This window comes from Hirundo rustica, chromosome 1 (assembly GCF_015227805.2).
Source record: "Hirundo rustica isolate bHirRus1 chromosome 1, bHirRus1.pri.v3, whole genome shotgun sequence".
NCBI lineage: Eukaryota > Metazoa > Chordata > Aves > Passeriformes > Hirundinidae > Hirundo > Hirundo rustica.
The window spans coordinates 7,180,129-7,195,478 of record NC_053450.1 but is presented as its reverse complement, the minus strand read 5'-3'; the positions used below and the strand labels follow the sequence as shown (position 1 = coordinate 7,195,478).

The 15,350-nt window shown below is 43.3% G+C and overlaps 1 protein-coding gene across 2 annotated transcripts in view; it reads right to left on the bottom strand.

The window, feature by feature from the left end:
• ST3GAL1 (ST3 beta-galactoside alpha-2,3-sialyltransferase 1) overlaps positions 1–15,350 on the bottom strand; it is a 74,301-nt gene that overhangs the window by 44,979 nt on the left and 13,972 nt on the right. The window lies entirely within an intron of this gene.

Here is a 15,350-nt window from a genome sequence, read left to right as displayed (position 1 = left end):
AACGCACTTGCCAAATATTTTGTCTTGAAAGTTTGGGTCACCCATTACAGGAGCTTTTGAAGGAGAAAGTCCCCTTGACTACCTTTGCCATAGCTTCCATTTCACTTGGCTGTGTGTGACGCCTGCAGTTTATTTATCTCACAAATGATTGCAAAGAAAATTTTGGCAGAGAAGATTACTCTGCCAGATCACACGCCCAAGAGTGCTGAGAAGACACATCTCCTTCTATCTGTCTTTGCTCAGGACAAAACCTGCTGCTTCAAACCCTGGGTTCAACACACAGAAAATGGTCCATGATGGCCTGTGATGTTTGTGCTCCAAGGGGCTGAAGAGTTGATCCTGAACCCTGCAAAGGATGAACACCCCAGTCTAGGATTGAGCCCTAGGAGATCTCATCCCTGCTCCACAAACAGATCTGCAACAGCTGAGGACTTCCTGCAATGTTCTGATGGCTTCTCTGCACTTCTCTGTGCTGGCTCTCAATAACTGGATAGACTGGAGGTATAGCCTGAATAGTGGGTCCGGCTGTGGCTGTCACCCAGTGTTTATATTCCTTAGTTCAAGTCTCATTAAAAAGCACAGCTGTTGGTCTTGGAAAGATAAATCAGCATTTCAGTATTTACTCTTGCTTCCATGAGGTGCTATCAATCACGTCCAATTTCTATTTCATAGTGCTTCTCTTCACCTTATCACTGCACAAAACAGTGCTGGGGGAGAGAACACCAGCCCGTATCTGAATGCAAGCAAAAGGTTTGAGAGCCCAGGGTGTCGTGTTGGATCTGTATCTGCATCTCTGAATGCAGTTCTCAGGGGTTTATGAAGACAACAAAGACTTGGGATACCTTAGCCCTGTTGTGCTCATAAAGCTGACAGAAAGGAGAAGACCAAAGGCATTAACCTTTCTGACTCCGCTTATCCTAATTTTGTCCCAGCAAGGGATTGTCAACACTACACAAATACAGCAAAATAACAAATAAGGCACTAGTTGGCACTCTAAATGGATCCTAATGTCCCTCCACAGCCGTGCAATGTGCTGTCATCACTACAAGCCAGGCACCAGATGCCTTTATTTTTAATTGCACTGAGGAGATACTGGTCTCAGGGAAGACTCTGCCCACAGGCAAGACTGATCACAGCCCCTCCCCAGGCAAGGGCCGCTCTGAGATGCCATTTTCCCTTGCACTGAAAAATGCTCCTATTTCAAAAATTCATGGCATGGGTTCAAATGTCTCCTAGAAGCTCTTTCAAGCACAGCCACAAATATGGTTTCAGTCTTCAAATGCTGCATTGGCAGCAAAATCAAAGCTTTGCCAATGCTCGGCCATTCTAGTTTGGAAACAGATTTTTTAGCCAAGATTTCTCCAGTCAACTGAATTCCCACCAGTCATCAATCACAGCAGCCTGCTCAGATGAAGGTGATACTCTGAATTTGTCTACAGCAAAGTAACCCCTTGATTTTTCCTCAAAGATAAATTTCTTCATGCGAATCATTACACAGAACCCCTCTGTCTTCCAGCTTGCTATTGAACCATCCAGGAAGCAGCATTTAAATGCAAGAAGGTAAAACAACGGTATTGACTGTCCTTTGTCTGGGTTTATTTAATTCTCTAAAGCAAACAGTTTGTGTGAATTGCATTCCTGGTAATAAAATCGTCTTGCACATTTGCTTATAGAGGGTCACCAGGGAGAGCAAATGCACCTGTACTCAGCAATAAATGTTTGATTCTGTGTTGCACAGCAATTATTCAAAATGAGAGAGACTATTGGATCCAAGACTGCTGCCCTCTAGGACTGAGCCTGTCAAGTTGCATAGCTCTATACTTTTATCCAAGTGGATTTCATCTCCACAAACTTATTACTGGGTGATGTTCCAGTCTTTCAGTCCAAGTTGCACCAAGCTTGAAAAACATTTGACTACCAGACTGCCTTTTCTTTGCTATAAGGGGCATTGCTTTTTTATTATTATCATTTTTTATCAATATCCCATAACATATGAAAGGAGCAAAATTTAAAATGCATGGGTGGTTTATTCCGAGAGGACAGAGAAAGGCAGAGATTTCAACTGAATCACGCCTAAAATTGCTTCATCCCTGGCTTTAAAAATGCCATAGCTTTAGTCATCAAGAGGAAGTTATGATGTTGGCATATACTTATTTTCTCTTTTTTTTTTGTACTTACTTCAGAAATTTATCAGGAATGTGGTATTTTTCTGTCTTCTTAAATTAAACTAGGAGCCATTAATATATTTTACAAATGCATCCTTCTGTAGATACTTTCTTGACATTTATTACTTAACTGGACTTACACTTGATGTACTTTTACATATTGCTCAGCAAAGAGAAACGTAGCAAAATTCCACAGAGCTTTAAGTGCTTGCAGAGATGTGAACCAACTTCTCCTTAAAGTAAGATTTAATCAATGCAGTGCCACCCCAACCCTGACCAAATGATCAGTCAGCATGGCTTTGAGTAATATCTTGGGACGTCTGAACTTACATACAATTACAGATCACTTAATCACCAAATTTAATCAAGATAATAATTAGGCACTGCATCCTGTTTAATGTACAAGGACGTGAGGCTTCCGGCTCCCGCTGCCAGATTGGAACTGATCACAGGAATGGAGGTAAAAAAATCAGCAAAGTCAACAAACTATATTCATAATTATAGAAGAAAAGCTAAACTCAGCCTTGCCAAATCCTTAAGAAATCCAGGTTTTTGTGCCAGTCAAAAAACCCAAGCCTACATGATTCTTTCAACAACCTATTTCTTCAGAACACCAACCTATTATTTTGGATTTGACCACGCTTGAGAGATAAAGCTCAGGGTCCTGGCACAATAGGTGTTCACTTGGTGCTTAGTAAGCACTTTCTGCTCAGATAAACCCTGCTCTGCAGGAGGGATGAGGGGGGAAAGGAAAAGTTCGATTAAGTGACTTTTTGAAGGTCAAAAAGCAAAATATAAATCTGTCAGTATCTCAGCCACTGTACTACACTGCCGCTTGCATCAGCTTTGTAGGTCCAGCCAAAAAGTTACCAGACTCTACAGTTAATACATTTTTTGAAGCACCGCATATTTACTGTAAGCTAAGCAAAGTCACTTTCTGGGATAGATTCTATTAAGAAGATTTTTTCCCTATTTTCCTCCAACTTCAAAGTGCTGCGTGAGTCTCCTTGTTAGAGCCCAGTGACATCCGCACGTCACTGAGCTGGAGAACAGCTGCAGCAGCAATGCATCTAGAAAGGTTAAAAAGCCCAGAAACATGAAGGCTTGCAAGAAATAATGGAGGGGTGTAGAAAATTGACTAGATGACCCAGTAGGCCACATCTATTTCTAAATTCTACAAACCTTCTGTGTTAAAAATAGGAGGAAAAGTTTTGGGGTTTTTTTCTCTTTTAAACCAGTGGGGATGTTAGCTAACATTTTATATTCAAAAAGTGAGTAACTTTTAATAAGGGCCAGCAGGAAACCAACTCCAGAGAGTGATGGGGAAGTAAAATCCTTTCTTTACGTATGTGAGACTTAAAAAAAAATAAAGTAAAAGTAGAACTGAATGATAGTTACATTTTAATCTTCAGAGATGCTGTTAGCTGCAATAAATCCCTTTTGTAAAATTGGTGTCTTGAGCTGCAAATTCTTATCAAGAGTGTTATTATCAGCCATTGTGGGACTGTGAACAAGAATTCTCACTGTATTTTAATGGCTGCTGGCCATATCCATCAAAAAGGGGACTCTAACAGACATACAGTTATCATTGTTCAAATTTTAATGGATATATGGCATTCCCATTCATTATTCAAGTGACATTCAGATGCAGTTTCAGTCAAAGCTGCCTCTTCATAAATGTTATTAGCTACAAATGGGCCTTTAAAAAAATATTACACTGTGCAAAAATAAAGCATTGTACTGATAATCAAAGGAAAATGAATGGAAGGAACTAAAATCCACAGCAATACAGTCTGAACTCCTTAGTCAGTCAAAAATCCTCTTTGATTTTAATGGTCTGTTTCTCAGAACCAGCACAGGAATGCAGGATCAGGCCCACTGGGCACACACAGGACACAAAAAACACCTTCTCCAATCTCTTGTGGCTTCCATGCAGACTGCTACCTGATTATTTGAGTCAGAACAGGTCTATCTGTGGTCAGTCTGACCACAGCTCAACAAAACTGTCTGCAAATCCAATAGACGTGGTCCTCTGGACAACTTTACATTATTATCCAATTGCTTGGACTGCACACCTTGGAAAATCCTCTGTCAGTGCCATTATGGCTCTGCTTTTCTGGTGGGTGCTCATAATTTTTTTATTAACTAGTATGTTGAGTTATCTTAAATTAGGCACTCAGAACTGAAACATCCTAAATCTAACCAGTCGCACATGCTGGCCGCAGACTCAAGCCAGGAAGCACCTATTTATTTTCTCAAAATAATACCAGCTCAGCAAGACACTTAAGCACACGTCTAACTTTGTAGCCACATGGTCAATTCCCCGCTCCCTTAAATAGTGCAGATGCAAATGCTCTCCTGAATCAGTTTTATAAAAATCCAATAGCAGTCAGTAATAAATACTGTGACTGTGCTCTGCAGCCAGGAAGCTGGAGCATGCTGCTGGGATCTGAAACTCTACTGCCCACAGGGATGCCTCCACTTCCCTGCATCCCACTCGGTTCCAGGGCCCACAGACACACACACTCTTCCTCATCCTCTCTCTGTCTGGGAATGAGATGGATTTCTACATAGAAAGTATCTATTTTGCACGATGCATCTTGAGTTTCCTTGCCCTGCTTTTCTAACTGTGCGTTTGAGATGAAAATACTGTCAGCAGCAAGGCTGGGTGTCTGAAGCAGGAGGGACAGGAGCAGAGGTGGTTTATTTGCCAGAACAGAAGGCTTTTCTTTCACAGCAACTTTGCATGAAATTGTATTTATTTCTATCAGGATGAAAGAACAAAACACTTCAGCAGAGCTGGGAACTTGCTCCCACTAAGTATAGACAGAACATGCAGCCGATGAAGGCAAAACCAGTTCCTGCTAAATCTGGTCAGCTCAGATGGAACTCCGGACTCTGCGGTGTAAAAGAGTCAGAGAGACAACAAGAGGATGCCTGAGTGCAAACTTGCGCATCAAACCCTTCTGGTCAGTAGCCCTCTTCCCACACTGGCACCTAAACTCTACAGAGACTTTGTCTTAAAAGAAAACATAAAGTTGTACTAGCAGTAATGTTCCCAGAGGTATCTGGTGTGATGTCCCTGCATGCTGCACCCTTACTGAGCAAGCATTTGCCCTGTACCTCATGGCTGCATACAACAGGCACCCAAAAATCACTCATTCCTCTCTGCCTGTGCTTCCTTGGAGTTCCCACATTGTACGTGTTGTGCCCAACACACATGGACGAGACGGGCTTTTGCAGAAAGTTTTGTTGAGAGGAAGACTGAAGGACATCCTCCCTTCCCAACACTGAGGGCTCTGCTCAGGCTTTCACCTGAAGTATTAAAAATCTGTGACCTGAAAGAAGACAGCCAGCACTGCTTGCTATTTTTCTGGAGAGGAGGAAGAACTTGGGAGGTACTTTTGAGTGAAGGTTCGAGTTGAAGGATCTAGAGTACAGAACAGGCATTCTCCTTGTCGCCTGAGCCAGGCCTTCAAACAGGCGTGACTTCATGCACATGTGGAGCATCTGGTCTTGACTGATGCACAATACATAAATGACCTTAATGGCTCAAGGAAAAAGACCAAAACAATCTCCTAACTTCAGCCAATTCAACACTTTAGGGAAAGGACCATCAGCATCAAGAAAGACGTGCCCAGGGAGAGATGCTCACGGACAGAGTACAGTTTTATTGGAGTAGATCTGTATTAATCCAACTGTTTTTGATGCATACTCATCCCAAAGAAGCACACCAGTTTTTCCATACATCAACAATGATTTTATTCCCTACACTTTGGATAAACCTTTCAGATATGCACCATTTGATCCTGAAGGTTCAATTTCATAAAGAAGTTTCAACAGGAAGTCATTATCTCTCCAGCCTGGGTGTAATCTGTCACTTGTTTCAAAAGGTGACCATAAAAAGACATCTCAGCTGGGCTGCAAAAATCAGCATTTTAATCTTGAAACTTTCTGTTATGCAGGGTTATTTCCATGGAGCCAGAGGGAAGAAGCACCCTCTTCACACTGCTCCCCCTCACTTAGAGTTAAAACACTTTCCAAATCATACATCTATAAGCAAGGTAACTTCCCAGTGCCTTTGCTAGATTTAAAAACGAAAATGAAAGCATTATTAGGGGGTAAGGGTCAGGCATATACCCAGCCAACTATTTGGCAACGACTCTGCCTGGAACAAAGAGATTCCAAAATAAATTTTTTAATGAGAAGGATGGCAAAAAGCCAAGCAGAAGTTGCAGAGGACACCTCATTAAAGAAATTGATAAGCCCAAGTCAGGTCAATCTGTTTAAGTAACTCAATGGCTTCAGTCAGATTGGAATAGATCTGTTTAATTTGCCTTCAGAAAAGCAGCAGCACAGCGGGAGCAGAGGAGGAGACCTCAAAGGGAGCCATAAGTGTTCTGTAAAAGTTGGTAATTTTGCAGAAAGTTGCATCTGTGGTTTACTCCTGTGGAAGAGAGACATCTCACACGAAATGAGCTGAAGGAGTTGCAGGCAGCGAGAGCAGCCACATTCAGCACAGTGTGACAGGACTCTGGGACCTCTGCTCAGCCACAGCCCGCACAGGACCCACCAAAAGAGTCAAACTGGCAAATACAAAATACTAAATTTAAGGCATGAGCCAGATCTTGGCTTATTTTTACCCCTTTGCAGCACTGAGAGAGTTTCAGCAGTAAAGAGGAGCTGATTTTCTGCCAGAACCAAGAGCTCAAAATATGGTTCTTGTTTCGAAACTCAAGCTCAGGGGCCCTGAAAGGGAAAATGAATTCTTGCAGTTCACAAGGACTGTGCTGTGAACCAGGCAGCACTGTCTGGTCTCTCAGGATATCTGCCCTGCTTCTGCTCGTGTGCTGACCAGAGAGTTATCACTCACTTCAGGATTTCCACAATGCTGAGAGCAGCACAGCCACCAGCACTCAATGCAGCCTGGCTGGAAACTGCCACAGCCAAAGTGCATCTGCTCATGCATGCTGCTTCCAGGGCACTGCATCACCTGCAATTAGCAACTGCTGCTAAGCTCAGGCACCTCATTTGCAGGTACCTGGGTGACCTCACTGGTGCGACTTTGGGGCTTATTTCATCACTGAGCAGAAGAATAATGTCTTTAAGTAATTGCATGGTTTGATAATAGGTTAATAAGAACCTTCCCTCAAAAAAAAAAAAAAAAAAAAAAAAAAAAAAAAAAAAAAATTAAAATAAACCCAGCGCTGCTTTTATTAGGCAGATCTCAGCAGCAATACCATGGGAGGTTTTGTCATGCTTGGACTTAATCTGCCTTTTAGAGATGATGTATAAGAAATTATTATAATGATTAAGAGGCAAACACTGCACAAATGGAGTCGCTGTCATCCAGTCTGCAAGCAAGCATTAAACTTTATAATGTATGACTGTACACAGTAATGAATAAGTACATCTCTCAGAAGCTTTTGTTCCTTGGAGCTGTATTCTGAGGGGTTTGGTGCGGCCCCAAATATTAAATACCCTTCAATAGACCCTCAGGAACCATGAGGTTTTGAATTCTTTGAATAGACCTTCTGATTTCAGCACTGGGAATCACACCTCAACACTTATCCTTGCTAATAGGAAAGTTAGGGAAAAAAAAAAAAAAAAAATTAAAACATGAAGGGAGAGATTCCCACATTGTTACCTAAAATGAAAAGGAGGCACTTTAGTGAAACACCTTTAAGATGACCATGACAACATCATTAATCTTATCAACTCAGCAGTAACACACAAGACTAAAACCTGCAATATCTAAGTGAAACCCATTTATCTGGAACTGAGCAGATTATATTTTAGCCTGGAAAAAGGTATTACATCCCAGCTGAAAGTTCTCCTGATTTTCCAAAAGGGGACATGTTAGGAACATGCATCACCAGGGATGTGGGGATCCCAGGGGTCCCAGCCCTTTTATGCTGCATCAATGTCACCTGCACTACTCCTGACAATCAGAATGATTTGGGGTGGAAGAACACTTAAAGATCATCCAGTTCAGCCCCCTGCTGTAAGCAGGGACACTTTCCACTAGACCAGGCTGGTCTAAGCCTCATCCAGCCTAGCCTTGAACACACACCAAGGCACAACAGGGACCCTCTGGCAGCCCACCACACGCACAAATGGTTCCCCTTTGGGAGGAAAGGAGCTACACCGGCTAGAGAGATGAAGATTTTAGCCCGGATTTTGGGTGGATGATTACTACAGACCATTAAGCTGTTCTCCTCTGGATGGATTTATTGTTGGCTAAACAAAGAAACACGACAGGGGCTGGGTACCTGCCAGGGCTGTGCAAAGCAGTTGTGCCAAATTTTAAAAAAGGACAAGCCAGTGTAAAATCGGAAGGAAGCCAGACACTTATATTCTCTTGCACCTGCAAAACCAAAGCTAACTTCCCTCTCAATGGGAAATCTGCAGGTGCAGAAGCCAGAAGCTTCTGAGAAATACCCCCCTCCTTGCCACCATGAATACTGCCAGTGGTTGTTTAAAAGGCCCGTCCCCATCACACACTTCACTTCCCAAAGTTAAGCACACTTTGATTCACCTTCTCCTAGCAACCTGCAGTTCCTTTTCTAGGGGCTATGACTGACAAAGCAACGAGAAGGGGGAAAAAGCAAACCTGACAAATGGCCAGGTCCCCAAGGCAGCCAGCTCCGAGCAGGTGGACACCGCGCGGATCACGGGCGTCTCAGGAGTGGCGAGAGATGGATGATCTGGATCTGCAGAGGGCTTACGTTTGTCAAATGACTTTTGCAGGCTTTGTGCCAGAACGAAGCAGAGTGAAACAGAGATAATCCGCTGAAAGAATGCCCCATACAGCAAGGGAACAGCCAGATGCTTCCTGTGCATGATATTTCAGGGCAGCATAAGATACAGATCAGGACAGAGGTTCAGCAAGGTCATCAGCAGCAGGTCAGAGGGGGAAAAGTTAAAAAAAAAAAAAATGGAATACAACAAAGCAAAAGCAGAACTACAGGGCAAATGCTTTGTGCTGGGAAGTTGTGACTCCCCGAGGCCTGGCACTGAGAAAGGGCAGCCAGAGCACCAGAGAGCCACCTCGGAGCAAAGCTGAACGTGGGCGGATGGTAATTTGAGGGTTTCTGCAAAGTCAAATATTCATAAAAGTTTCAGCAAAAACCTTGCAAATAAAGAAAGCATCATTGCAAAACAGACTTAGTATTCCCCAACCTGAAATGTAACTTTTGATTTAAAAGCTTCCAGAGTTAAAAGTAGATAAAATAATCAACATGCTAAAATGGCAATAAAGTAGAGGTTTCTTTGCTTGCTTTTTCTGTAAGCATCTGAAAGTTTAAGGATCATCCATAACAGTCACATCAGACCGCAAAAGAACTGCCCACAACTTAGTTTTGTTTCTTTTTAACACGCTTCCTTAAGAATCCAAAATTAGGTAATTAAGAAAACAGTGCCTCTAGCAGACATCTGGGCTTTCTGTGGTCAGATTTTCCAGCTGTATCATGTCTTATTTAGCAACATCTTTCCTTGTCTTCAAGTATTTTGGTGTCTCAGGGGATTTTAGATCACATCATAACTGAGGTTAGAGCTGCCCAGCTAGTGACAAATAATCAGAATATTATGAGCTGAACACACAGAGACAGAGAGCAGTGTTGAGAGCCAGAGGTGTGATGCAGAATTACAATACAAAATTTTCTGAAAATGAATCATGTTTTCACATCCCTCAGCTACATTTGCAAAGTATTGCATCTCTTACTTGTCCATGATTGACCAGTATTTCTTGCTTTATTCTTTTACTTATGTCACTGTTAACAGAGAACAGAAATGATGTTTTCTTACCAAACAAATTTCACTTCTGCATCCCCTCATCCCTTCCTAAGAAAAGCCAACTAAAAGCACACTTTTGCAATGACTGAACAGTGTAAGAGCAATGGGCTATCAAATTAAAGACAAATATGTTATAATATCAACACTGACCTGCATGCACAGCAGAGCTGTCCTGCTGAAAAAAGAGCTAATGAATCCTCTGCTACAAATAATCAGAAAGGTACATTTGAGCAGTGTGAACAAAGGGAAATTGCCACTGAAATTACAATTGTTCAGATGGTTGTACAGGAGAATTCCATCCTCAGGTTACCACCAGCAGCTGGTGTTCCCCAAAGGACCGCCAGGACGTCATGAACGGCTCTTTAAGGCAGAAAGAGCCATTTCCTCCTTGACCCTATGGAGGCAGCAATACAGCCCAAACACGAGACACAGCACCTGGTGTATCAGAAACCCTGCTCTCCTGGCTTACTCAAAACCATAGCACTATAGCAAGTTTCAGGGTCAGCTAGACTTTGATGAAGCATCGCTGCTCCACTGAAACTTGAATGCTGCTATTCTTTCATTTGAGGAAAAGAACACCCTAACATTTCCCCTGTGCAGAGAGCTCACAGCACCCTTTCAACCAGGGGACAAGGCAAAGTAATAAATACTTGAGGAAGCTGTTTACTTATGTGGGAAAAAATCAAAAAACAACACTTTGAAAAGGGTTCACTCACTGCATGTGTGGGCACTTGGGATGGGGTCAGCCTGGACCAACTATCCATGATAGTGTACAGGGGGTGTAGGCAGCAGGAAGGCACTAACCAGTTTTCAGCTGAGCCGTGGATCTAACCACAGTTGAGTATTTGGGTTTTGACTCTGTTTCACGTATTAAGGTTTTATGAAAAAGAGTCTGACTCCTCAGTTCTGCAGAACACCTCAGTCAACCAGGCCAGTGATTTTTTTTTTTTTTTTTTAAATTTCTTCCTACAGGAAGCAGAGTAGATCCTGTTCATTTTGGGCCATAAGGAAGGTTCTCCATCTCTTCCACATTCCTCTAAAAGGAACACCTGTGTATTAGATATTTTTCACACACACATATACAGTTTTTTGTTGGTTTGGGGGTTTTTAGTGACATACAAGAAGCAAGGCAGCATGGTCCTCACTGACTTTCATTAAGGTGCAGGCAACTCCGTGCTGTTTGGGCTCCAAATGTCTCCCATCAGGCGGCCAGATGGGCATTACCTTGGTGCTTCAGGTCTCCACACAATGTAACCACAGACCCAGCATTAGCTCCCTCATTTAGACACCCCAGCCTCTGCCCTCTGGCACTTGCATCCCCAGCTAAGAGGTTAATAGGATTTCACTCCCAGCTGTGCTGGGGCAGAACCCATCTGATCTCACTTCACACCTCGACCTTGCCAGAGCAAGTCATCGAGCCTTCTTTAACTGTCAGCACAGAGGAAGTCCCACCTCCAGAGCCTGTTTTTCCAATACCTCCTCTAAATGACACAAATGACATATTAAAGTATCTATTTTTCACTGTGACACATAAAAGGAGGACAGATCACCAGGTCTGACAGCAGCAGATGCTTCACAGATGCTTGTGCCCTGTTAGATGTAGCAAACACTGATCTGCACTCTAGGAAAGTCCTAGCAAAGGAAAACTCTCCCTGTTCCAAAAGGAACATGAACTGCTTTCACTTGTACCATGCCTGTCCTCCGTGCACTCACTGCCTTTCACTTCACAAGGAGAGCAGTTTTCTCCTGATTGAGAGAAACTGGAGTATACTTAAAAGAAAATTAAGATCCTATTCCCTCCAAGACTCATTTCTGCAAGATTGTTTTTCCATTGTGGGGTAGCTGCAGGGTATTATTCCCAGTATTGGTTCTGCCAGTGGCTCTCTCAGCCAGCAGGCAGGAGAAGGGGCAGATGGACTGGGAGTCTTGTCCATGAGAGCCACACATCTACTAGCCCTGGAGCAAGTTGGAGAAACCAAGCTCTACCGTCAGTGCTGAAAGGCAGGGCTTGTCTCCAGACATGAGATTGCTTTTCCTTCATATCATAGTCATCCCACATGTTTTTGCTCTCCACTTTGCTTCTTAAGGAAATAAGTCCCAGAAGCCAGGTGTTTTCCCTAGCTGTTTGTTTTCTTGGCCCCTCTAACCCCTGGCTCCAACTGACAGCTTTCTCCTGTCCCTTTCTGTCCTCGCCACCAGCCCAGGACACCCGGGAGGACAGTGCTCTGAGCCACCTTGCCTGAAAAGTCACAGAAATGAAGAATAAAGATATGTCTGGGACAAAATGCACTGGAGCTACAATGTCCAGGAAGCCCTGAAAACCTAAAACCACCTTCCCTGGCACAGGTGTAACTGGCACATTTCAACCCCCCTTCCCAACACTGGGACCAAGAGGAGACAGAGATAAAACAGTGACAGGCATCATCCTGCCAGAGAAGAGGAGTTCCACAGTGGAAGCTCCCTCCACTCTCCATCACTGCATGACAAGTACAGTAGGAGATTAACATCTCTGAGTGGTCACCAGAGTCACTGCAGAGCGTACAGCACCTCGGGTTACGGAGGCAGCAGATATTCCTCGGGCCACCAAGACTTTCCTCTTAAAAGGATGACACCTTTGCAGCTACTTTGGGCCTGGCAGCTCTCCAAACTCCCACCCCATGGAGCACTGCTGTGCACCTGGGCTGATTCATTCCTGCACCAATGCACCCTTCTCTGCTCAAGGGTCATGGTGGCTGGATGTCACCTCTGCTCCCATGGCAGGCAGGCAGCAGCACCCCACCTGGATAACACCTCGAACTGTGTCCCACATCTTCGCCACGCTGACAGCAAATCCTGCCAAGGGCCATCTACTCTCAGCTCACTGTCAATCACATACTGTCATCTGTAATCATGTCTGCTACGTATCAAGAGCTGTTAATAACAGAATGGCTTGAGGTGGAAGGGACATTTGAGATCTTCCTGCTCCAGACACCTGCCATTAGAGTGAGCTAGTCACAGCCCCACCCAACCCGGCCTTGAACTCTCCCAGGAATGGGACATCCACAGTTTCTCTGGGCAGCCTTTTCCAGTGTCTCACCACCCTCACACTAAACAAAGCCCTCACTCTTCTCATCCAGTACAATAAAGGCTACAAGGTTGTAGCTTGCAAAATCTAAACCATTTTGTTAAAATTCCATCTAAACCCTGCCTCTGTTTTTCTTTCCTGCACATCAGAAGGCAAGACAAGTGCTCTATTTCTCTTGTTGCAGATTGGGACCTCACAGTGGAGACCTTGTTGGTTTTTATTATTCCCAAACGCAGCAAAGCTCCCCTTTCCATTGTTACCCTCTGATACACTGTCATTGCAGGGGTAAAAAGGAAGGAGAAGGTGATGACACAAACCACAAGGTTTTAACCTGAAGTTTATTCCTCTTCGGCTGACTGAGGCTGCTTGAAGCATGAATCCAGTTGTGCTGTTTAAAACAGGAATTACACAAGTGACTCACCTCTTGCTGAGAGAGAGACCACTGCCTTGTTCCTCATGTGCCAGTGCTCAGGGCACGCCACTTGTCCCTGCTTACAGCAAGAACCTGATTCCTGCAATTTATTCCTGGGTCTGCTGTGGACTGTGTGGCTTTGGGGAAATTGCAATAAAAATTGGAAAACTTGACAATTTTAAACCGATGCTTACATTCACAACAGCCTCTTCCTGTACAGATTGTTTAAGCTCCAGTGCTGAAGCTGAGATTTCAAACTTGTGCTTATACTGTAAGTCTCATTCACATAGTCATTAGCAGCATTAAACTGGGGGAGAATCTGCTATGAAACTTAATCATCTGGTGCCATGAAAAAGTGTTTGGCTGTTTGATGCTGTGATAGAGGCTGGTACTCCAAACCAGGAGAGACCAGAGCTTTTCAAGTTCTGCTCATTATTGCTTTGCAATGACACAGGAAACAGCAAGGGCTTTAATCTCTAAATAATTTTTCATTCAGGGATTTGGGAACGATATAGAGGATATATAAGTTGTTTTGTTTTCTCCATTAAATGCTTCATTTAAGTACTGCTCATTTAATAACAAGCTTGGGGAGAAATTAAAAAAAAAAAAAGGAAATAAGTGATGTGTTTTTATTCAAAAACCAAAACTCTGACACCTCTTTGCTCTTGTTGTGCTACAAGCAAGCTTGCTTGAATTTCAGGAGACTTGGCTTTGCATAAGAATGTCTCACAGAACAAGTGGGAAAAATAATTTTAAAACACAAGGGAAAAATTAAGAGGGAAAACAGAAGATAAGATGGCCAGATGAGCAGTTAAAGACTCCGACACCTTGATCTCGGCACATCAAATAGAATGCATCTACTTACATGCAGCCTGTGCCCTCTTCCTAAAAATACACTGCCTCCTTGGTGCAGATATTTGATTTCAGATCAAAGCATTCTCTGAGATTGCTTGGTGTTTTTTTGTGGTTTTTTTTTGTTTTTTTTTTTTTTTTTTTTTTTTTTTGTCTTTCAGCCACTTCCAGTCACTTCCTCCAATAACTCTCACTGCTCCAAACACCCCTTGGTACATTGAATACAAGGCAGCACTTCAGACTCAAGTTTCAGGGCTGTACATCACCATGACTGATCAGACTTCAGCACAAAGACTGCGTAATGAAAATTTCAGGAAGAGGGAGGATTAATTTTGGTGTGATACCACAAATCAGTCTGTTTTAGAGTAGTTAAGTCCAACAGCTACACAAGCCTGGCAACACAAACAGGGCTGCTGCAGGTACCCTGCAGCAATGTAAGCTGCAAGCTTTGTGACTAACGCTGATTTACGGTGGGACTCCTCTGCCCAGTAATCCCCAGTAGTGAGAGTATTACTGCAACAGCTGCCCAGAGCAGCAGGGTTCTCCACACCTAGAAACATTCAAGGCCAGCATAGACAGGGCTCTGATGTAGTGGAAGGTGCCCCTGCATGTTGCTGGGGGTGGGACTAGATGACTTCTAAAGGTCTTTTCCCACACAAATCATTCTGTCGTTCTATGATTCTTCTCCCCTGTCAGCCTATCCCCAAGGTCAGAGGCAGAATGTGATGCTTGCAGGTCAGAGGAGCAGCAAATACAAGAAGCACCAATGAAGACACACTGGCCATCCAGTCAAAATGTGGTGAAATCCTGGCCATGGTAAATTTGGTAAAAGCTGCAGGCAGAGGAAGGAATTCAACAGCCTGATTTGCTGTGGCTGGTTATTTTAAGCATAGTGGAAAATGCATTGATGATCCTTGGTTTAATAATTAAGAGCATCAAACTAAAACTTCAGGCCAAATTATGTTCTCATTTTAGTTCATTTAGTTCTGAGAAAATGAATTGAACTACTCAAGATCTTCATTGATGTAATAAACCTGGTCATTTTGGCACTGCAGTCCATGGG